Here is a 25897-nt window from a genome sequence, read left to right as displayed (position 1 = left end):
AGAAGCTTTGTTTGATATACATAAGTAGTTTGTTACAGAGTATGGGAAGTCACTGGGACATGAATCTATCCTTCCAGCATGTTCTGTTTATTGTGGTGACAACGTTTAGGTCCCTATAGTGTGTAGTTGGGAGGGACTGGGATTTCTTTAACTGGAGCATGTCCAACAGCTCTGAGTTTGACATAGCTTTGTATGTTAGGCACAGATCGCCTCTGAGTAGGCGATACGTGACGGAGTAAAGCTGGAGTTTTTTTAGATGGTCTGCGTAGGGCATCTGTTTGAGGCTGGTAATCTTCTTTGTGAGATATTTCTGCAGCCTTTCCAGTTGTTGTAGATGTCTTGTGAGGTACATACCAAAAAGGGCATTGTATTCTATAATGGGTCTAATGTGTGACGAGTAGAGGGGAACAATGACCTCTTTTTTCCTGGATGAGAAACCTTTTTTGATGAGGTGTGCCACATAGAAGGATTTCCTGACTACTGTGGTGATGTGATTATCATAGGAAAGACTACTTTCCACCTGTGTCCCAAGGTCTCTTATCACACTTTTGGTGTTAAGTAGACTACCACCTATGTGGTAGCTCATGGGTACTGAGTTTTTACCAAAACAGATGACAATGCACTTTTTGGCATTGAGCTTGAGGCCATGGCTTTCACACCAGGCATCTGTCTTTTGTAGGATGTCCACATCGTTAGGAGTTTCGATTATGGCTCCTAGTTTGCAGTCATCTGTGAACTTCGTTAGCCAAAGACCTTCTGTGTTAGCCTATACTTCAGAAAAGTAGATACCAAACAAGAGAGGACCCAGGACTGAACCCTGTGTAATCCACTTGTCACTGGTCTGAAATCGGATTTTGAGTTTGCTACTTTCACAGTGTGGGTTCTGTCAGTGAGCCAGTTGGCAATCCATCTTGTGACATAGGGATTTATACCTAGTTTAGTGAGTTTATCTATAATTCCAGAGTGGGGGATGGTGTCAAAAGCCTTGGCGAGCTCTAGATAGGTTGTATGAATCACCGTACCCTCGTCTATGACTTTGGTGACTGCTTCAAAGAAGTCTATCAGGTTTAGCAGACTTGATCTGCCTTTTACAAACCCGAACTGGGTGGGGTCCAGAGTTTGGAGATTGCCAATGTCTTTGTTTATAGGTTCCATGATGATACATTCCATGGCCTTGCAGACCAGGCTCGTTAAGCTAATGGGGCAGTAGTTCCAGGGGTCCGTGGTGGCTCCCCCTTTGTGGAGTTGGATAACTGTCACTGTGCACCATTCTGTGGGCACAAAGCCTGAGGTGAGGCTATGATTGAACATCTGCTCCATAAACTGCATAACCTTAACTTCTCCTCTGATATTGCTGCATGGTTCTCCAGCTACCTCACTGACAGATTGCAATCTGTGAGTTGGCACTCTGCACTCTCCCCTCCTCTCCTTTAAAAATGGGTGTTTTTCAGGGATCTATCCTTGGGCCTTTACCTTTTAATATCTTTACTAATCAACTCTATACTTGTTGTCCTCAGTCATCCTTAGTTCAATATGCAGATGACTCTACAGTCATCACCATTGCCAACTCTCCCTCCGAGCTGTTCTCAGCTACTCAGACATCCTTTAACTCAGTCAAACTCTGGCTCTCCAGTAACCAGCTCATCCTTAACCCTAAAAAGACTAAGCTGTTACTCTTCCTCCCCAAAAATATCAACAATATTAAACCCTCCTTCTCCAAACAGTCCCTCAATAACACTCCCATTCAGGTAGAATCCAGCACTAAGCTTTTAGACATCACCATCGACGGTCAACTTAAATTTGATGTACATGTTAATAGTTGTATCAAGAAGAATCATCTGAAACTATGGCTCCTTTACTGAAACATGAAATTTCTCACCTCTGAAGCCAAAGTTACTCTCTGTTTTGCTTATCTTCCACCTAGTCTAATGTATAATTCTCAAATTCTAACAAATTTTAACTCATCACTCCTGACGAAACTCAAATCTACCTACAACAAGGTTGCTAGATTTGCTGCTCAACAAACCTACAAAGCCCATCACTGTCTCTCTTTAAAACACCTAAACTGGCCTGAATTGGCCCACCAGCTTCTCCTCTCTCAGCTCCAGATCATTCACTTTATCCTATACCAGCCTTCCTACTGTCCAACACTATCTTCTCTCACCTTCCGTTATTCTCCCACCAGACCTCTCCGGAGCTCTAACCAAGACCTGCTACAAATCTACAAACCCAAGTCTAAATTTGGATGTAACATGTACAGCTATCTCCCTACCCTTGCTTGGAATAGGCTCCCACTAGAAATCACGACCCTCACACATCCTAAACAATTTAAGGTAGCCACCAAAGAGTATTTTAAAGGTCACTGGTCCTGCCACTGCAGTCTCCCTCCTTAGAAATCCCCTACTTCCCATACTACAATCTACCTCCTGCCCTCTACTCACTCTTCTCACTAGCTCTCTCTAGCCTTCCTTGACTACTCTTTCTACTGTCTTCGAAAACCTATAAAGCTAATGCCTCAGAGAAACATTCAGTAGTAGCTGTCTTGCCTACATGCAACTAACATTATGACTATACTGGGTTTTGTAACTTCTTATTCCAAATATTGTATTCATCTTAATGAGATATTATTGTTTTTTATTTAAATATCTTGTAAGAACTTTGGTATACTGCTAGATTATTGATACTGTTAAACATTGTTTTGCTACTTAATGCCTTGTAATAATTTTGTAATACTGCTGTCTAATGTGACTGTATAATGATAATTGTATAATGTGATGGAGCTTTTCTCCCCGGGCCTCCACTGAAAAAGGGGTCTTCAGCTCAGCTGGACAAATCCGGTCAACAAATGTAAAATAAATAAATCTTAAAATAATAAAATAATTTATATTCATCTACATGTTGAATTTCTGGCATCTTCCTGTCCTTCTGAACTATTTCAACAGTGGTTGGCTTGTTTTACAAAATATTGGAGGAAGCCAACAGAGAATGGTGAAATATATGCAACATTTGACATGATGGACAAGTGGGACTAGATTGATCTAGATTTAGGACAAGGCAGCCATCAAGCTCAGTAAAGAAACAAATACTAACTGTACAATGGTAATCAACATGATATCCAGAAACTAGGAAGATGGATATAGCAAAATGTGCATGCACTCAAGTGATTATACTACAAGTACCAGTTTGATTCAGTCATAGTCCATGTAGGTGTAAATGACCTGAGACATATCTCCCTTAACTACATGGATGGAGACATTATGCAGCTCTCATACTATGTGTCACAGGCTGGTATGAGCTTAGCATTAAGCGGCATTCTACTTTCACTAAGGATGATGCTATATGGATGGAGACATTATGCAGCTCTCATACTATGTGTCACAGGCTGGTATGAGCTTAGCATTAAGCGGCATTCTACTTTCACTAAGGATGATGCTATATGGATGGAGACATTATGCAGCTCTCATACTATGTGTCACAGGCTGGTATGAGCTTAGCATTAAGCGGCATTCTACTTTCACTAAGGATGATGTCATAGTAAGAAAAGAAGATGATAGACTTGAATGACTGGTTAGCTTCTGGTGTCATTCCAATCTGGTACAATATTTGTCAGAATGGAAGAATATGGTCAACAGACCACATTGCTTTGCCAAGGACGGCCTGCACTAGTCCCCTATAAGCTTTTGAATATTGGCTAAAACACTGTCCTCCACCATAGAGCCTTTTTAGGAAATGCCAAAATGACAAATCTTCCAACATCGCAAAATTTACCCAAGGAAATCTAAAGGTGTTACTGTTCGCTGCCAGGAGTCTAAACAAGAAGCTTCATTCACCTTGGAGAAAGTGGACATATGTGCAATTACTGAGACAGTTTATTGTTGCAGACAGTACCCCAGCAGTGGAAGGCTTCAGTCCTTCCACTCGCAGGGACTTAAGGTGGGGGTGTCTTGATCTACATCAGTAACAAGCAGACCCCTAGTTTGGTTGAAAATGATGATGCAATGGAGTTCCTCCTGACTGCTGATTTTATTTATTTGTGTTATTGCAGTTTTTCAGAAGGTATTAATTGTTTGAAGTGGAAACTGTGTGTATCTTCATTAGTATAAGATGGGGTGACAGAATGTATAATGGAATAGTAGTTCAGACAGAGATGAAGGTGTAGTTAGCTTGTGTATCAGGTGAACAGTGCTGGGACATACTCAGAGAGAAGCAGTTGCAGATTTTGAACAAGATGTATTAAGGTGTGTGTGGTACCTCTCTAGCCATGGTTGAGAAACTTGGGTTAATGTATAACACATGATATATCCATAATGCATGAATTAGGCAGTGTCATCTGTTAATTGAGAATGAGTGTTTTTTTTTTCTTTTTGGTTACAACAAGAGGTACAGGGTTTCTAATTGTGGTTTACAGGGAAATGTGCTTGGGTGTCTTAATGGTATATTGAATAACTATTTTTTAATTAATAGAACTGTGATCTTACCATGTTATAATGTGAAAAAGTCCATATATGCATCTTCTCAGCTTGTGAGGTAACATCAGGCGTGACATGCAATGTCTTATCAGCATCCGGATATTCAGTAACTTGCATATTAATAAAGGATTTCAGCACTTATCCATTCAGCTTGCCCAATGAGCTTGATGTCATGCCTATTGGTGGGCATACTGTTTAAAGATAAAGATATGCCTTTGTATTCTCCTCTCGTTAGCTGTCCCAGTGATGGTATCATCTTTGGCATAGCCATCAACAAGGCCACTGCCCCCATGCTTTCTCCTGTGGCAGCAATGGTTTGCAGTTGCAGCTGCACAGTCGTCATACTGGTAAACATATTCACACATGGTTGCTTTCATCAAAGAAAACAAACTCTCGGGCAAATCAGAAGACTGTCCATCTCTCTCTCTCTCTCTCTCTCTCTCTCTCTCTTTCTCTCGCTCTCTCTCTCTCTCTCTCTCTCTCTCTCTCATCTCTCTCTCTATCCCCCCATCTCTATTTTTGGGAAAATTTATACTTAGATGGATTGCTTATTTATGTTGGCAACAATACACGCAGCAGTTAGCATAAAAGAGGGACAAAATATGCCCACTGTATCACTAGTGTTCACTGTTAAGGACAAAAGACACCATACTTAGAAAATAGTGTTATTTTTTTATATAAAAAGTTTAGAAGATGCAGGTTCTTCTGAAATAAAAGTCTTAGGACTAACAAAACCACTCTGATATTGCTTGGTTACAGTATCTTGAGAAAGGATCCCACCCCATAAATATGTTTTCTTGAGGTTTTTCTGAGCAGTATATGGAGGTTTTCCAATTTAGGAGTTACAAGAAGTGCTTTAATTTGTTGTTTTAGTTTTCCAACCACAAATGTATAGCACAATGATTGCATAAGTGATCAGATGTACTTGCAACAGGGTGGCAGAAAACTTCTAACACACTCAGACTATTTTGTTATTTGACATTTCATTATATGCTCATATATAAATTTCTATCCACGTCTTTATCAATGTATCTTTTACGTATATATACATAAATCTATATGTACCGATCTATATCTAAATTATTTATCTATGTGTGTGTATATATATATATATATATATATATATATATATATATATATATATATATATATATGTGTGTGTGTGTGTGTGTGTGTCTGTGTGTGTGTGTGTGTGTGTGTGTGTGTGTGTGTGTGTGTGTGTGTGTGTGTGTGTGTGTGTGTGTGTGTGTGTGTGTGTGTATTAACATAATATGGAAGATCTCACCAAAATAATGCATACTGTGGGCTTAAAAGGTAGATACATTTTTGTACTAGTCAGGGATGACGTCTGCATAGTTCAATTAATAGAATGGATTACATAATTAAATGGTGTGTAAAAAGGAGGCATGTAGGCTTCTCATACCCAAGAGGTTAGCCTGCCACAGAGGGGCTTGTCTGGATGTTATACTGCTGTAAAGAAAAATGACTGTGCCGTATTCTGACAGCGCCTGGGCATGAACCCGTGAATGAATATGAGAAGGGTGATACTCTACAGGATAGACTCTACATGTTAGAAACCTAGCAGGGGTTATACTCTACAGGATATCATCTGCATGCTAAGACTCTAAAAGGGGAAATACTCTATAAGCTAGAATCAACATGGTAGGAGGGGAGATGCAATATAGGATAGCATCTGCATGCATGATAGCAATCTAGAAGGAAGATACTCTATGGATAGCATATGTACACTAGGAATCTAGGCAGGAGATACTCTGTAGGATAGCTTCAGCATGGTAGGAAACTAGGAAGGAGATACTCTACAGAATAGCATCTTCACACTAGAAATCTAGGAGGGGAATACTCTATATGATACTCATCAGCACACTAGGAGGGGAGATACAATATAGGATAGCATTTGTACACTAGGCATCTAAGGAGGAGATCCTTTATAGGATAGCATCTGCATACTAGGAATCTAGGAGGGGAGATACTCTGTAGGATAGCATTTGGATACTATGGAGTTTGATTTCTGCTTTGCTTCAATGAAGAAATAAATGATTGTACTGCTTTTAATTAATATAAGACATTTGTGGGGCTCTGGGGCATTTGAAAAAAAGGTATCAGAATGTTTTTCCTTTTTGTTCAGAAAGTTATTTTGGTGGATTTGATTGTGAAAGAAACAGTCTGTCTCAGTCTGTCTCATTAACCTTTGTTTTATTGTGAAATAAAGCTACAAATTGTTAATAATCCTTGGTCATTTCATCCACTTATACACTATGTGTATAGATAGATAGATAGACAGATAGATTTGCATCTCTATACATATACAGAGCTGGCAGTTTATAAAATAAACTGCTATTGAAACATTAAAACTGCACATTTTCAAGCTTGCTATTTGCACCTCAAATGATTTTTACAACGTGTTTCACTTTCCTGAACCACTGACATAAGGGGTACATAGCTAGTTAATTTTTGTTACTTATATATACATGCACCTTATTTGCATTTGTAGCTCCAAATTTCCACAGAATGCACTTAAAGTGTGTGGGTCCAATATCTTTGTATGCATAGATGAGTACATTGTCTGGCATTGGACAATCATACCATCAAAATACATTCAATCAAAATAAAAATTGACAGAACATAACATGTAAAACAAAAATCAAACAAGAAATCAAGCATTTTTGCAGAGGGGCAAGTCCCTCCTGCACACTACCATACCTCTGCTAACAGGTATATAGCAACTCTGAGATCACACAAGAGCTGGAAAAGGAAGAAGTTTCCTGATGCCACTGTTTAATGATCTCACACAAACACAGACATGATGCATACACAGCACGTGACTAAAGGTAATTAAATAAAAACAACCACTGATTCTCTTTTCAACAAGTGCACTATGTAACAGGACGTCCAGCACCAGTGTGTGTGTGTGTGTGTGTGTGTGTGTGTGTGTGTGTGTGTGTGTGTGTGTGTGTGTGTGTGTATGCATCTTTATATTTATATATTATTATATATTTAAATATATAGATATGTATGTGTTGTGCTTTCTTAACAATGTTTAGTTTTTATAATATTGAATCTGGTCATCACACAGTCATTGCAGAAGACAGCAGAAACTGACCTCCTTTTATGAATAATATAGGCTGCCGTATCATTCACTCTAAGTGTTTAAATTACTCATATCACCTGACTGAACAGTATAATTGAGGCATGTTATACAAAATTATTTTTTTCAGTCAATTTTGAGGTGGGGGGGGGTCAAAAGAACACAACAACAACCAGTAAAATGCTGCTGTGGCATATCCAAGGTCCTTCAGTGCTGACCTTCTGTAATGTTTGGCTTTTTAATTTGTCTTTACGGGCATGATTCTGGTTATCATCATTTGTACATTGGATATGTTTTTTTCTGCATAATGCTGAAAACAGGATGTGCTCAAAAGTACATTTTCAGCCCCCTTCCTCTGCAAATGATGAAGATAGACAAGAGGACAAAGCTTGGTTTTGCCTTCTTCTGGAAGGTAACCCTTGCTTGATGCACACTGAGAACTACACAGGTCTATATTAGAAGACCAAAAGATCTGAATAGCGAATGCTATAATATCGACAAGACCTGACCTCAAACTTGCTATTATAGGGGGCTGTGCCCGCCACAACCACTACTAAATATACCAACTCCAAGATCGCACTACAGTGAAGAAAGGGCAAATATTCCAATCTTCACTATACCACGAACTAACAAAAAGCACTTCAAGGTACGGTCTTTTCAACGTTGTCGACTTTCACTATTCATATCTTTTGGTCTTCTAATATAGACCCGCACTACACAGCATAATGCCTTAGTGATTGCAATCTTTTTCTTACAGCATCACAGTCCAAGGTTCTAACCTTCCCTCTGGGGTATTAGAGATGTCAAGAATCTCACATGCTGTCTGTGAGACATTTTTCTTGGTACTTTTGTTTTCTTCCAGATTCCAAAAACATACAGCTTGACTATGCATTCTAAAATAATATTTATATGCAGAGAGGAAGACAGCTAGCTAGATAGATAGACAGACAGTCAGACAGATAGATATTATCTAACCTGGGTCATGTTTGAACAAGTTCTGAGAAACACTAATTCACTTACATAAATTAAATTTAAAAATACAGCATGTACTAAGCATTGATCCCCTGGTTTCACTGAACTCCAGCAGTCTGAGCACATTATAGAAGCTGGTCTACCTCTCACCTGTACAGATTTTCGGAGAATGTCCAGATTTTTGCCTCAGATTTTTGGTGTGTTCCTCACAAAAATTGTTAATCACTGAGATGATCTAAGGATTAATCTCACTAAATAATAACATGCATTTGAGTTTCAGACTTCATAGCTTTAAGAAAACACATGCTAACACAAATCATTATTCTAGCAACTTTCTGAGTTTATAAGAGCAGTATTTAAAATGTCTCCCTATTTTGGGCCTTTGTCCCCCCATTATGTCAGGCTTTGTCCAGATTTCTTATGCTAAGAGGTTGAGAGATATGCTGGGTGACCGGTGATGCAAACAGAAATTTACATGTTAACCAGCAAGGTTTCCAAATGTGGATTTACACATCTATCTATCTATCTATCTATCTATCTATCTATCTATCTATCTATCTATCTATCTATCTATCTATCTGGGCTTTGACTGCAGAATCACAGTGGCTGTATTACCACATCAGAAAATCCTGAAAAGTGATAAACCAGCTCTGCAAGTCCAGAGAAAAACAATTCCGATGTATAGAAACTTCGACATTGTTTCTTGTAGAGGGGGAAGAACTGCTGTTGCCCTACACTCCATGAACTTAAGTTTTCTAACCACCCTTGCAGCTAGTTGACGGTCTACCTACCAACTTCCTAAGAACTGCTGTTGAATCTTTATCTTACCCAGTTTCAGTCCTCATCAACTGATCCTTACAAAAAGCCTACATCCCTCCACTCTGGAAGGTTTCATATATTATTCCACTTCATAAAGGAGGCAATTCTTATGATTTCTCAAATTACCCCCCTATTGCCATTCTACCCCCTTATCTAAACTGCTTGAAAAATGTGTTCACTCTCAAGTTATGAAATTCATTAACTCACACAATCTTTTCTCCTCTACACAACATGGCTTCCAAGAAAATCACAGCACACCAACTGCTCTTCTCTCATTCACCAACCTGGTCAACCTACACAGAAATAATAATAACTTTGTATCTGCTATATTTTTAGATCTATCCAAAGCATTTGACATGGTCTCACACTCCAAACTACTAGACTCCCTGGCCTCCCTATCCTTCGCCCCCTCTACAATTGACTGGTTTAAAAGCTATCTGTCACACAGACAGCAATCAGTCCAATGGCAAGGCATACAATCTCCTTTACTCCAGACTACAACTGGCGTACCTCAAGGCTCAGTATTAGAGCCACTTCTGTTCTCCATATTTATAATCTACACACCTCTACCCAGCATGCTTCACTTATACAGTATGCTGATGATTCAACTCTCATCTGCTCTGCTCCATACTTTCTACCCTACAACAACTCACTTAAGAATCCTTTAGTTCTGTAGAAAAATGGATTACAGATATCCAACTAATCCTAAACCCCAACAAGACAAAACTGCTACTTTTCACCCCCAACAAATCTATATCTGCCTCTCTATCCTTTACGATCTCATCCAAAGATGGAACCATCATATCTCCCTCTGATCACACCAAACTACTTAGTGTTGAAATTGACAAAAACCTCCTTTTTGATCTTCATATCTCACAGACAATAAAAAAAGGTCCATAAAAATGGGTACCCTGTGTAGACATAAATAATTCCTCTCAGAACAAGCACGGAACCCCCTAGCCCAAACCCATTTATTGTCCACTCTAATGTACGCTGCACCTATTCTTATCCAAATCAGGAAACTGGATTTTGCCAAACTGGAATCATGCTATAATAAAATTGCAAAGTTTGCTAATAACTCTACTTTCAGAACCATCACTGTCAATCTCTGAGGAAACTACAACGGTTAGAACTTCCCCAGTTACTTAATTACCAGTAGTTAGTCATTGCTTATAAGATAGTCAAATACCCTGATAAAACCCCAGCGCTAAGTCAGTTACTCTCTCTCTACGGAACAAATCTCCCTCTCCACCCCACTGACAAACTGCTCCTCTGCATCTCTAAGACTCATAACACAGGGAAAGCTCTATTTTCCCACTTCATAGCTCAAACCTGGAACAACCTCCCCCTCCTCTGACTACTGCCCCCACCATAACACATTTTAAAAATGCACTAAAATCACATCTAACGGATAAATGGCTATATCCATGTATTACATGAATTTCATAGCTCAACTCTCTTTACACCCCCTTCCCACTATTTCTAATGTAAATATGCTACAGTTAAGTATTACACTGTTGATTTCCTATTTGGGTACTATGCCACCCTTGTCCCTGTCATATGTCTTTCTCATACTCCAGCTCGCAGATTTCCAGTAGAGGTTTGATTGCATATGACTTTCTATCAATGTATGCTGCCTATATATTGCTGATATAAGCGTGTAGTATAGATTCAAGTTTATGGGACTTTTCATATCTGTAATTTTCCTCACTTGCTATTCTTGTTTGATTGTTAATCTCACTGTGGAGCTTTTCTCCCTGGGCCTCTGCTGTAAATTGACCTGGGTCCAGTCTGATTATCCTGGTAAATAAATGTAAAATAAATAAATAAATTCTAAATCCATGATCACAGACCATTGAGGTAAAGGGAGTTTATTTTTCTGGAGTTGTGCAACCTTACATTATATACCATTTGGAGAGTCTACTTTCCTGTGTTTCTGTATTGGAATTTTGCAGTTCATTGTTACAGGAATAGATATTCTGCACACACGCACACACACATGTATACATACCCCAGACACACATGCACACATGTAAACTGATACACACATGTACACAGATACACTCTCACATACATATCTGCTAATGCAGACATGCACGACACAGAGACATGCATGTTTGCTCTCACACACACACACACACACACACACACACACACACACACACACACACACACACACACACACACACGCACACACGCACACACGCACACATGCACACACAGACACACACATTACTAATTTTCAGGCAGCGATCTTCTCATACCTAAGACATTCACTCTAGAAGTGCACTCACATGACCACCTGTTACTCTCCCCTTCCATCATCTGGGGAAGTTAGTCAGTCCTATGGATTCTGAATGCTTATTAGATCACTATTCATAGTGGAATGGTCATGTCACAAATACTGTCTCCTAGTGCAGTGGTTAGTCAGGTTACTTTGGTCCTTCTTCTGTGTTTCTTGCTCCTTTTGTGTAATGATCCAAGTGAGAATAGCTTGCTACTGTAATCAAAGGTGTTCTCTAATCTAGCCAGCCCTGTTTCCAGTAAAGGGTTCATAGACTGATCCTTTCTCTGAGCAGACACTACCAGCACTGCCACAGATTAGGTGCAACTTTCAAAATATAGTCGTGCCTAAAATGTGGATGTGGATTAGGGATCTCTAATCTTTAATCAGTGAACTGGAACATTGCTTCACTATGATGAGATATTTCTGTGGTTCTGAATAGTTTATTTTTTGTAGTGCAGGTAACTTGTTTGTGCACAACTTAGATCATTAGTCCACACACACTTGCCAAATAAACACAGAATTCAGAATACTAGGTATGGTGTATTATGAAAAATGGGTTTATTTGGCAAATAGTGATGTTACAGTGAATCTAAGTTGTTTATAAATCTTTGCTAATTACACTATTTGAGTGGTGTGCTACACATAAAAATGTGGAATTCTTACAGTTTAGAACATGAGCAGTGACTGAGTGATGTGTTTTAAAATTTACACTGGCCAAGGTGCTTTGTATTATGAACTTGTTTGTGTGCACCTTCCTTTTACTTAGATTAAAGTGTACATTCAAGTGATTAGATTCTGTTGAAACTATTCAGGTCTGAGAAAATTCGGCTTGATATTAAATGGCATAGCACAATGATGCTTGTGTGTGTGTGTGTGTGTGTGTGTGTGTGTGTGTGTGTGTGTGTGTGTGTGTGTGTGTGTATCTGTGCGCAGTGTCATGCAGATTCTGACATTCTGCACCTGTCTAGGCTTGGGCAGCCCACTTCTTCATAACACTGAAGGGAAGCAACTCCCTGACTGAGATCCTATCAATATTTTTGCATGGCTGCTGGGCTCCATCTGGACAGGCTTTTCTGGTCGCTGCTTTCACAAATGTCATTCTGTCAGCATTTTCTTTCCTTAGAGGTCATTAGTTGACAGGCAAAGTGCCTTCTCACTGATGAAAATGAGAACCTCATTTCAAGATCTCTATCATGCTCTCTGCTCAGTCTTTTTTCTACAAATGGTCCTCACTGTGATTGCCTGCTACTACAAAATGGATTTTGGCAGAGAGTCAAACCATGCTCTTTGCAGCTTAAGTAGGGCAAATCAATTTGCAGATTGTGGCAGGCTTTCAGATGGGCTGAATTCACTGTACCTCTGTAACCTTCTTCTACACTTAAAGGAGAAGTCTGAACAAAATAACAGCTTACCTGCCACAACAATAGCATTCATCTCTGCCATAGCTACCACAGACCATAGAATGTCTCCCTTGTTGTTCACAGCAGCATTTAATATTTCTGTTTGTGGCTTGAACAGTTTTGTGCATTTCTTCCCACACAGATTAAAAGTGAAGAAAGTTGTATTCAAAAGGAAAAGGTAAATATGCCTAAAGTTTTGTTTTAATACACACTTATATGTTGTTGGACGATGCATAGCTAGGAATAAGAAATAATAACTAAATAATTTAATTTTCATTAAACGGTCTCACATATAACATACTATTGCATTTCTCCCTGTTATTATGGGTTATTGCTTCAAATACCTTTTTAAAGAAAACCAACATCCAGCAACAGGGTGTGTGATATGCTAAGCACTACAGTGCAAATATTATTTCTTTCAGTCTGGTCTCTATTTTCCAGCCTTCTAATGCCTTGTTGAATCACAATGCTGCAGAAAGCCGTTTTACAGTATTAGTTTCTTGAGTTTTTATTTTATATAGTTATAATGATAGTTACAATGAAGGGAGGGAGGGATTAAAATGTTTCAGCAGATCGATGAAGCAAATCAGAAATAAGCTACTGAATTTTAATAATATGTTAATTAAAGAGCATAACCTAGGAAAAATATTAGTGTTAAGGCTATGTTGGCTATCAAGGAAACTGCCATGGAACACTACAGCCTGGTCTAGAAAACAAGTACCCAGAATGTGCTGTTTTTTGTCACTTTACAACAAGCAAATCCCTGCCCCATGACACAGACAAAGGGACAGACAAGGCCTCTCTGTAGCAGTCAACATCAATGTACACTGCAAATGTGTTCTTGTACGACAACTACAAAAAAAAACTCTAAAGAAAAACTGCAAGAAATCCAATAATTCATTAACTGTAGACAATGACAACATGATATTATACTGTTTATAATGTCCAACATTAGAAATGACAAATGTATCTGCAAATATACTGCTGTAGAAAAAAACAGGTACTCCCAGGTGTGGTAAAGAATGCAAGGTGCACACGTCTTTAGTACACAGAAACTGCACTTCTGCCTTCTTTATCTACCCTTCTGTCAACCTGCCTATATATCTATGAATTTATTTTAAGCTGCATATTAAAAGATGAAAACATTAAGTTTCCATGACCTATCTTCTTACCTCATTCATAGTCAGAATTACTTGCACATAAAATTAAATATTCCATAAATAACATATGACAAATAATAGCATTTACTTATTCCCAGAATATGCTTTCTTATCAATTCTGTGATCCTCTAACATAATATTAGCCCATTTTTATTACCGATTCCTATCCGTGTAGTTAATGAATTTTTTTCGTATCTTGCTAAACCTGCTTCAATACCATCTCGCTGCCTCCACTAAGGCCTTGACACATCTCTCGTTTTTCCTCAGAGTATCAGCTTGCCTACTCGCCTTGTCAGTTTCTAGGCTCTCCTTATTTTTCATAAACCATAAAAGGTCAGTTAGCGGAAGTCTAAACATCATGCCAGGGAAAAGCAGCTACTGGTTAGCCTCTAATTAATAATTGTTCTTATGTCTCCTCAAACAACCATTTTATTGGATTTCTCTTGCCCACTCATGTTAGAGTGCAAACTGTGTTTGAAGACCAGTGTGTGATGTTTTAAGGGATTTTCTCCTTCCCCAGTGTTGTACATCTGTGGAGTTAGTACATACCCACAGTGGGCTGTAGGGGAGGGGTTGTCTCCTGCAGTGGGAGGAGGTATTTAAAGGAGCACATAAAATATACTGTTCAGAAAGATTTCTATAGATCTGAAAAAGTCCATTGAAGCTTTGTGAAAGTGTTCATCTTGTACTAACGTGGATAATTTTTGTGGTTCATGAAGAAACAAGCCTGTGGAAATCATTTTAACAAAAGGTACTGAATTACCTTCACAAACTGCTCTCAGCTCAGTGATTTGCTAGGTACTTGTGTACTTCTCCTGAATTATGTTTCCTTTTGAGCTGTATTTCATGGATTCCAGGGACACTTGGGGTTGGGATTCTTACTGCTACTCAGCAGATGGATAGTGTATTCCATTCACATCTTATACCAGTCTCTTAACTTATACCCTCACTTAATGGTCTATCGCAGTCTATTCTTAGTACTATATACTGTTATCAATCTCAGTCTTTCCTTCTCACTTAATTTGCTATCCACAGCTGTGCCACGCTGTTGTATGGCTAGCATCCATGATACGTCTGATGTCAGGATAACCACCACTCCCAAGCCCATATTCTCATATTATAGCCATTGCAATCTGTGAGCTTCTTCCTTTTCAAACAAACTATTCACGTCTTCTGCATGTCTGTACCCACTAAACATTTTGGCTCCACCATCTTGTCCCTTATTTGCCACAGAAATATAGGTAAAACCATCACAGTCTAACTCTCAACCTAAGCACTCAAAAAGCATTCTACAGTCCAGCACTTGCTCAGACCTAATAGCAAGCACTAATGTACCCCGACACTTGACTGCCCAGCAGGGCAAGGCTCTTTATCCACCCCTCACCAACCAAGTGACTAAGCAGCTCACCCTACTATTCAGGCATGACCAAAGGGCAACATCAGCTGTACCCTCCAGTCCAGCTGGTGAATCTGGGTATCCCGAGGCAATGTTACAACTGCCTCATGTACACAGACAGCCCTCTCCTCATACCACAAAACACTAACATATGTGAGAGATGCAATTATACAGCCAAACTGGAGGCTAAGGTATCTCCACCCAAGACTGGAACAGACAGTCATGAGGAGAAGGTTAACACTTGCACCACACCTCCAGCCTCACATAGACCTATTAAACCAGCACTGGCAAAAAAATACACATAAATACACAAAATCATACTCAGAGGCTCTAAATAAATACCTGCAAAAGCATCAAAGAGCTCCAAAGCAGACACTCACAAAATCTGCACCTCCCGTCACAAACCAGACGACACATAAAACACAAAATCAGTGTGCCGCACAATCACAGCCCTTAAGGTGAAATAACATACCTAACACACTAGTAATAGGTGACTCAATAGCAAGGCACACTGACGCCCCACTCACTAGGCTGGATAAGGAGAAGGTTGCTGTTAGCTGCCTGTTGGGAGCCAGAATGCGCCACATAACACAAGCACTCATGTCACTCCAGAACAAGTACAAATATGATTCTGTCATTGTTCATGTTGGTGTGAATGACCTGAGACGTACCTCCCTGGACTACATGAAAAAGAAATGGAAGAGCTCTCTGGTCATGTAGCCCAGGAGGGTATGACCCTGACCCTGAGTAGCATCCTGCCCTCACCAAGAATGATACCTCATTATAAAGAAAAAAATGATTTCAACAACTGGCTAAGCTGCTGGTGTCATTCAAAGGGGATCCAGTGTCAGACAGCCTGGGATGACATGCTCGACAAGCCGCGTTGCTTCACAGGAGATGGCTTGCACCTGTCACCCCTTGGCTTTCGAATACTGGCCAAGGCTCTTGCTGCCCCTATAGTGCCTTTTTTAGGCAAGGCTCAAAATTCAAACCCACCACCGGAAACAGCACAAGTAAAAAAATGAGGGTTATGCTACTCAACGCCAGCAGTTTAAATCTCAAAATGCATCCGCTTGAAGCACTCCTCAGTATGGGGAACGTTGACATCTGTGCAGTAACTGTAACCTGGTTCAAGGCTCCAGAGAGCACTCCAGCACTACTGGGCTACAACTCATACCCCACATTTTGGCCACAGAACACGGACCGAAACACAAAAGGAGGGGGTGTATCCATATTCATCAAGTATACTCACACCTCCAGGTTAGTGGCGCAGCATGATACCTCTGAGATCATCCATGTGCAACTAACATCGAGCAAATTTGCAATGCAAATTGTGGCCTGCTCTAGATCACCCTCCATGACCCAGGACCACCACTCCACCTTTCTAGAGGCACTGGAAAACATTAGCTCCTACGGAACACCCTGATATTGGGCGATTTCAGATACCCTACCATTAACTGTGAAAACTACTTCAGTACAAACTCCCAGGCTCAGCGTTTCCTGGAATTTATTAACTGAAATGCCCTGGATCAGTTGGTAAACTCCCCTACCAGAGGCCACAACATATTGGACCTGGTCATCACCAACATGGGTGACAGGTGTTCCATACCGGAGGTCAACCTGTCACTGGTTAGATCAGATCATAAACTAATCACCCTGGATGTCCACACCCCACCACCACCCCCAACCAAGGAAACCACAGTGAAAAACTTTTCTAAAGCAAACTTCACCTTACTTAAGGCAGAGGTGGTAAGTTTCACAGCCCCCACGCTAAAGGATAACACTGCCCAAGATGCATAATCCTTTACAATTACACTCTATGAGCACCTACAAGGATGCATGGATCATGCCATCCCTAGCAAAACCAAGACTCACTTCTAAGAGAAGGAAACCAGTCTGGTGGACCCCTGCCATAAACAGGTTATACAACAGAAGGAGGAAACTAGTTCAGAAAAAAAGCAAATCCCAAGAAGGAAAGACATCTCTGATCAGTATCAGTAAGAAACTAAGGTCCCTCATAAAATCATCCAAGGCTAACTTCAAAAGAAATATAGCCAAGGATTCAAAAGATAACCACAAAGCCTTCTTTAGCTATGTCAAGAATCTAAGTGGAAACTCACAGATATGCTCTGAGCTAGTGCAAAATAGCACAAAATATACTGAACCTACTGATATTGCCAACATCCTGGCAGATAGATTCAGTGCAAACTTCACCTCCCTTTCCCCTTCAAAAGGGCCCACAACAATATCGGAAAAGTGTAGTGTCCCGGAAATCATGGAAACACAGGTGAAAACAGCCCTTTCAAAAGCCAAAAACACAGCATCAATGCGGCCAGATGGTGTCCCAGGCTACGTCTTGTATGAACTACAGAACAAACTAAACCCCCACATAAACACGCTGTTCAACCTCAGCCTCTCCACAGGCTACGTGCCCATAGAATGGTGCACAACAATAGTTATTCTGCTCCACAAAGGAGGGGCCACAACTAACCCTGGTAACTATTGCCCCATAAGCCTGACTAGCCTGGTCTGCAAGGCTATGGAGCGCATCATCATGGAACTCATTAACAAAGACATTGGGAACCTCCAAACACTTGACCCGACCCAGTTTGGCTTTGTTAAGGGCAGATCATGCCTACTAAACCTGGTTGACATCTTCGAGACAGTCACCGAGGCCATAGATGAGGGAAAGGTGGTTCACACAGCCTACCTTGATCTTGCCAAGGGTTTTGACACCATTCCCCACTCGGGTATTACAGAAAAACTCAAGAGCCTGAAAATAAACCTCTACGTCACAAGATGGGTTGCCAACTGGCTTACAGACAGAATTCACACGGTAAGAATAGTGGGCTCCAGGTCCGACTCTAAATCAGTCACAAGTGGTGTCCCGCAAGGCTCGGTTCTGGAACCCCTACTGTTTGGCATATATCTCTCAGAAGTACAGGCAAACACAGGAGGACTATGGCTAACCAAGTTTGCCTATGACTGCAAACTGGGAGCCATAATTGACTCTCCGGCTGACACGGACATCCTTCAAAACGGCCTTACTGAGACAGACACCTGGTGTCAAACTCATGGCCTCAAGCTAAATGCCAAAAAATGCATAGTCATCCCATTTAGGAAAACCAAAATACCCACGAATTACCACATAGGTGGCAGCCCCCTTAATATAGAAGCGGTAATAAGAGATCTGGGGACCCAAGTCAATAGTAATCTCTCCTTTGACAATCATATTGCCAAAGTAGTTAGGAAATCCTTCTATGTGGCCCATCTAATTACTAAGGGGTTCACATCTAGAAATAAAGAGGTTATAGTGCCCCTCTACTCGTCACTCATCAGACCCATCATAGAGTATAATGCCCCATTTGGGATGTACCTCACAAGACACTTCCAACAGCTGGAAAGATCACAAAAGCACCTCACCAACAGGATTACTGGCCTCAAACATATGTCCTATGCAGCCCAACTGAAAAAACTCTGGCTGTACTCAGTGGCACATCGCTTACTCAGAGGTGATTTCTGTCTGACTTACAAAGCCGTGTCCAACTCAGAATTGATGGACATGTTCCACCTAAAGAAATCCAAGTCACTGCGAGCCACACACTCTAGTGAGATAAACCTCGCCACAACAATAAATAGAACATGCTGGAGGGATAGATTCTTGTCACAGAGACTCCCCATGCTTTAGAACAAAATTCCTAACTACATTAGGCAGAGCCCCTCACTAACACTCTTCAAGAGAAGCCTTGACGAGTGGATGGGTAACAGAAAATACACCCCTGGGATCACTTCATTGGCTCTGCTTGACAGAGGCTCAGTTAATTAATCAATGGGGTGGCGAAAGCCGACACACTCTGGCTAGACTTATAAATGCCCTTGGGCAGATAGCCTAATAGCTACCTATGAACCTAGGAACATGAATCTGTTTAGTTCCAGCCTCACCAGGATGAGTTTTGAGAAAAAAAATAAAAAAACAAATAAACTAATGGTCTTAAAACGTCATTGATGGGACTCAGTCACAATAATTTCCAAAAATTTTGAAATCCAGGTAGTGTTCCAAAGCAACAAGCCTTTATTTATCACAGACTTAGTGATCCTCCGTAACAAAAAATCAGAAATATTTTAACAATATTAAATATATCACCTTTTAGACACTTAAAAGTAGGTGTGAAAAATGTACGTATTGTTTAATTTTAAACCAGCCTATTCAAGGCGAAGAGTATAAACAGGGCCGGAAAAGTGCATTTTAGAACAAGTACCCACCCCCACACACTACTACTGATTAGATCAAACTAAATCCTAGTTAAGGAAAACATTACCTATCTATTTGCAACCATCATTCCAAAATAAGGTATAAAGAAAAGCATAAAGTACACATTAAAAGACTTTTAACTAAAAATGCTTTTGGCTACGTATTGCAATAAAGTCTCTATCAGGTCTGTGACAAGAATTAAAATCAAGAAAAAACACATAGCTATCTAACCATAAATTTAATCTAACTAGAGCACTATAAATATAAAAAATACATCTGTCTAATAATATCATCTAGTAAATATCTATCCATGTGTGTTAGTGTGCATAAAAACCTAAGTAATTAACAGCTCAGAAAAAAATGTCAGACTGACTTTGCAAAAAAAAGTCACGACAGTTTTCATGTTTACAGTTCCAAAACATCTGAAAACTAGTAGAGAAAACATGCACAAAATACAGAAAACAGTGGATGAAGTAAACTAGTAATGTATAAAAGTGTGCAGGTATTTGCATGAGTGTGCATGAATGTTCACCAGTTTGGTAAATGGGGGAATTATACCAATGGTACATAGTAATAGCGACATGAAAAAAATGTGAGTTTTCAATCTCTTGTGTAATGCAATAAATCTAATCAAAGCAGAACTGAGGTTAAAGTAACTAAGCATATATACATTTATGCACATTCTACACATAATTTTTATTTTTATTAAGTATATTTTAGCACTGAAAATATTTCCTCAAAAAGTCCCTAAGAAACCTTTATAGATTGCATGGCATCTTACGTAAATTAAACACATGCCTAATAGACCTGGTTTTCTGAATACATTTAATTTCAACTGCCAGCATAATTCTTTTTCTCCAAAACACCACTGATATCCCCTTCAAGCTCACCCATCTTTACACAGTCCAGAATGATAAATTTAAAACCAGAATGTTTGGGGTGTTCTAATAAATGTTTGGGTAAGGCATTAGTCTGGCATTTACAGCTGATGTCAGAAAGATGACCTGAGATCCTCCTTTTCAATTTATTCATACTCTTACCTTAGTCTGTGACAAATAAAGGAACATAGATTCATACTAGGCTAAATGCCCTTGCGAGCCTAGCCAATTATGCCTTAGTGAGACTCAAACCCTGTATCTTGCGTTTGTAAGGCAAAGATCTTAACCATTAGGCCACCTTCCCAACAAAGTCTTGGTGCTTTGGAACACTATCTGGGTTTCATGACTTTTGGAACTTATTGTCACTGAGCTCATCAAAAAAGTTTTAAGACCACTATTATTTTTGTTTTTTAAAACCATCATTCTGACTCCTTCCGTATTCCCTCTGTATGTTAAGTTCTTTTCCATCCAGTAAACTCCCAAAACAGCTTCAATGAGGATGCCAATGAATATCCAAGAGCCAAATAAAAAGCACTAAATCCTTCTTTATTAACACTTTAGTTTCCAACAGTCAAACACGTTTTCGTTGCTGAATGCAACTTCTTCAGACAATGAAAACTACAAATGCTTAGTTTAAATACATCCATATTAATCACATGTTCATCCAATTAAAAATTAAAGCTGTATGTATAATAAAAACTGTTTCATACAACATTGCTTGTGTTCTGCTATATAGAACAAATATACCTAAAATATATACACAAAGTTAACCTAATGACATATAAGGCTGACATATGTCTTCCAAATAAAAAGCACTAAATCCTTCTTTATTAACGCTTTAGTTTCCAACAGTCAAACACGTTTTCGTTGCTGAATGCAACTTCTTCAGACAATGAAAACTACAAATGCTTAGTTTAAATACATCCATATTAATCACATGTTCATCCAATTAAAAATTAAAGCTGTATGTATAATAAAAACTGTTTCATACAACATTGCTTGTGTTCTGCTATATAGAACAAATATACCTAATATATATACACAAAGTTAACCTAATGACATATAAGGCTGACATATGTTTTGGGAGTTTACTGTTCTCTTGGATATTCATTGGCATCCTCATTGAAGCTGTTTTGGGAGTTTACTGTTTGTTTTTTACAGCTTCTACCTCGTTTTTGTCTATTTGGCGTTCTTTTCCATCCATCTACGTGGCAACCTTTGAATCTTCTCATGTCACCTGTCTTAAGCTCATGCTCTGTATGTCATGTATCTCTTCACTGGTAATGGATGGCTGTACAGTGGATGGATTGTCACCTCCCCTCCAGATAGATAAGCAAGTGTCCACCGCTGACTCCTACCCCCCTCAATCTGCCTTGTCCAGATTGCCTTGTTTATAGTCAAGGCATTGTCCTTCTGTGGCACAGAGCCAGGCAGATTAAATTCATTTTTAATTTCATATATCACTCCACACCCCCTGCCTATCCCCTTTCCACAAAACCAATAAATGCAACATGTTTCTCAAATGATGTGTGGATCTTTTCAGTTCATAAAACCACCTTCAGCTTTAACTTACCATCAGGCCTATCAGTGGGAAGTAAAAAGGACACATTCAATTTGCTCTCAGTGTCCATTATTACAAAACAAAGCAACACTTTTACACAAATGTAAAAAATAGTAATAGGTGCAAATATCATAAAAACAAACTACTGCACTAGTAAACTGCTAAATATTGAGTAGAAAACATGCTGAAACTGTTGCTTACTGCTCAAAGTCTCAACAGCTTAATGTAGCTTATTGTACTGTTCCACCACCAGCCTTCCCATCCCTTCTGACCAGGCTTCCAGAATTATGGCAAAAATTTGGGGAAAAACATTAATCAATGAAACTGATCTTTAGTTCTCAGGGTCATCCATTCTTTTTGTCTTTCTGTCAGCAGATTTAGTGATATTTCTTCCAGTAAGTCAGTGTTGTTTGCACAAGTAGGACATCATTCATAACTTCCCTCAGGACATCTCATCCTCCATGCCTCATCAGACTATAATAGTTTGTGTGGACCTATGAGGTGCCAGACAACCAACTGGACTTCTTCCTCAGTACAACTTCCCAACATGCCCTGTACATTCTCACTGAACATTTTGCCCATCCCAAACTTTCTCTTTCTTTCATCTGTCGTCATCTCTTTGACATTTCTTATACTGCTGCATATCATTTTTCATTTTACGCTCTGTCTTTATTTACTCTGCTTGATCTGAATTACTAAAGTTTTAGGTCATCTTGCCTGCACTGCCTTACATTTTCTTTTTCATTTCCTCACTCGTGTTTGCTTTCCCTTTCTCCTTAACCCCTTATCATCCATGTTCTTTCTATTAATGCGCTCACATATGATACTGCTGTTAACATGTCTGCTTTTACACTTCTCTCTAACTCCACTGTCGCATGCTGCAACACCTCAGACTTCTTACCTTTACTGTTACCTCGATCATGGTGAATACTTTTATATACTCTGTTGATATCTTACCCAGTTCACAAGCCTGTACCATATTATCTGTATTAAAATGTCAAGCTGTTCCTCCCCTTTCAGTTTCCTCCATGTATTGACAGAGCTTCCTTCTCTATACCCTGTTGTGCCATTCCTATAAATCAGCTGTCATGTCACAGGTCCAGAAAAGCCTGACCTTATGAGGACCAACTACAGTGAAGTTACCCTTTCCAATACACTGTCCTTTCTTCACTAATTTCCCAAAAGCCTTTCCCAAAGCTGATTGGCATCATAACTCAGACTGTATATCAAGGTTAACATACTAGCATCTTCAGTCTTTGGTGTCGCTGTTGCCCATCTTCTTACTTCATCCTTCCAGACTCCAACTATCCTTTCTACCCACCCACCCATTTGGTGATGAGGTTTATCAGCTGTGGAGAGGTGAAGTGTGTTGAAATTATTTTAATTCAAATGGGGGGGTACATATTATGTTATCAAAACTTTAAAAGTTCGAACGCTATACGGTCAAACCCATATGTTCGAACTTTTAAAAATTCAAAAACAACAAAAAAAAATAAATAAATAAAAAAACAGAAAATACCTACCTAACGGTTGTAAGCAGAAAGGCAAGCCACCCTGAACCCCCCACTCTTTAAATATACCAACTCTGAGACCGCACTACAGTGCAGTAAAGGGAAATCTTCCCTTTCCGCACTGAACGGAGATCTCCTTTAACACATTCAAACTTTTAAAAGTTCAAACATATGGGTTCGACCATATGGTGTTCAAACTTTTAAAAGTTCGACAAAGTAATATGTACCCCCATTTGAATTAAAATAATTTCATCACACTTCCCCTCTCCACAACTGCTAAACCTCATCACCATCTTAAAACAATTCTGACAGAGTTCTGCAACTTCCTCCTGATAAGTTTGACTTCCCGGGGCACTACAATTTGGATCCCCCTCTCTTTAACTGTACTTAAACTTTCTTTTATCAGATTGTTTTTCTACACATGCACTCACTTTACATCATGCATACTACTTACAGAATATGGGATATATGCAATTGGATTTATATCATCAGGTTTTCAGAAACATGAAATTCATATGGTTGAAACCATATGATCGAGTTTCTGAAAACGCAAGCTGTACCACCATCTACATAGAAGTGCTTCAATGGGGAATGTACTGTTTCCCCACTGTAGTGTGATCTCGATGTTGGTATATATAATTTGCAGGGGATGGAACTGTGCAACCCCTCACACGAGGGTGCATGGGGCTTGCCCTCCTACAAAAATGTAGATTTTTATTTATTTTTTTTATTTCAAGTTTTCTGAAACTTAATAATATGGTCTCAACCAGTTTCCAAAAACTCAATAAAATAATTTAAATCCATATTATTAGATGCTAAACAGCTAGTGACAGGAAGCTACATATCCTATTGTACACTTACTTCTAAGGAGTTCGATTGAAATAGATACCTCTCAGAATCTAGTCTCTCAGTGTCTCTTTGCTAATTATTTGACATCTTGCAAACATACAGACATCACATATGAAGCACCTGCTATTAGAGGAAGGAAATATCTGCAAAGTGGAGAAGTAAACAGGAGAAATAAAGCAACATATTTTAAGAGTTTGTCTTTAGAAGTATAAGTTTTAGAAAAATTCTTCAGCTGCAACCATGAGGAATTCTTTTACTTTAAGGCAATTTAGCAAAAAAACTGCCTCCACAAATTTGATGTATTTTTCTCTGCAAGCAGATTATCCACTTGAAGTGAAAGGGTACATTTTCTAGACTGAAGGTATTTAATGTGTTACTTTCCTTACAGTGGAAAAAGTTCTAAGCCAGTATTTTTTGTCAGCTTACATATCGTGAAGAAATGCTTTTGTGCAGGAAGCAACCACACACACAGACATCAAAACACATATTAGGCAGAGGCATAAAACAAACTGTGCATCACAACAGAGCAAAAATCAACATTTGTGCCACAGCACTTATCAGTGTGTCACTACCCCTCAACTGGTAGTGCGACTCTGTGGTAGTCTGTGTATTGTCAGCATATCAGGTTCCACTACATCTCACAGGTAGTGTGACTTTGTGGTAGTCAGTGTATTGTTAACATATCAGGTTCCACTACATCTCACAGGTAGTGAGACTCCATGGTAGTCAGTGTATTGTCAGTGTGTCAGGTTCCACTACATCTCACAGGTAGTGCGACTTGGGTCTATATCAGAACATCGAAGTATTAAAACTTCGAATGTTCTGATATCGACCACTATTCAGCGAACGCTAAGAATAGCAAAGCTGCAGAACAGCGAATTCTTTCCTCGGGAAAGAATTTGGTTGGCCATTTCCGTGGCTTCGCTATTCTTAGCGGTGTGGTAGAAAGTTACGGGTTGGGTTTAGGTAAGTGTGCGATTGTTTGTACATTAGGGTTAGGGGCAGGTTAAGTGAGTTAGGGTTAGGGCGCGGGTTAGGCGTTTGTGCAATATTGGCAGACTTTAGGAGGTGGTTTAAGTGAGTTAGGGTTAGGGTGCAGGTTAGGTGAGTGTGCTATAGTGATGGACCTTAGGGTTAGGGTTTGGGTTAAGGTAAGTGGGTAGATAGTAGTGTATGTTTAGTTTAGTGTAGCGTTAGATGTAGGAATTTAAGTGTATGTGTGTGGTTGCTGTTTGTT

This window comes from Protopterus annectens, chromosome 4.part0, assembly GCF_019279795.1.
Source record: "Protopterus annectens isolate FY-2018-M chromosome 4.part0, PAN1.0, whole genome shotgun sequence".
NCBI classification, from domain to species: Eukaryota; Metazoa; Chordata; order Ceratodontiformes; family Protopteridae; genus Protopterus; species Protopterus annectens.
The sequence above is the reverse complement of the archived record's forward strand: the minus strand, read 5'-3'. Positions refer to the sequence as shown.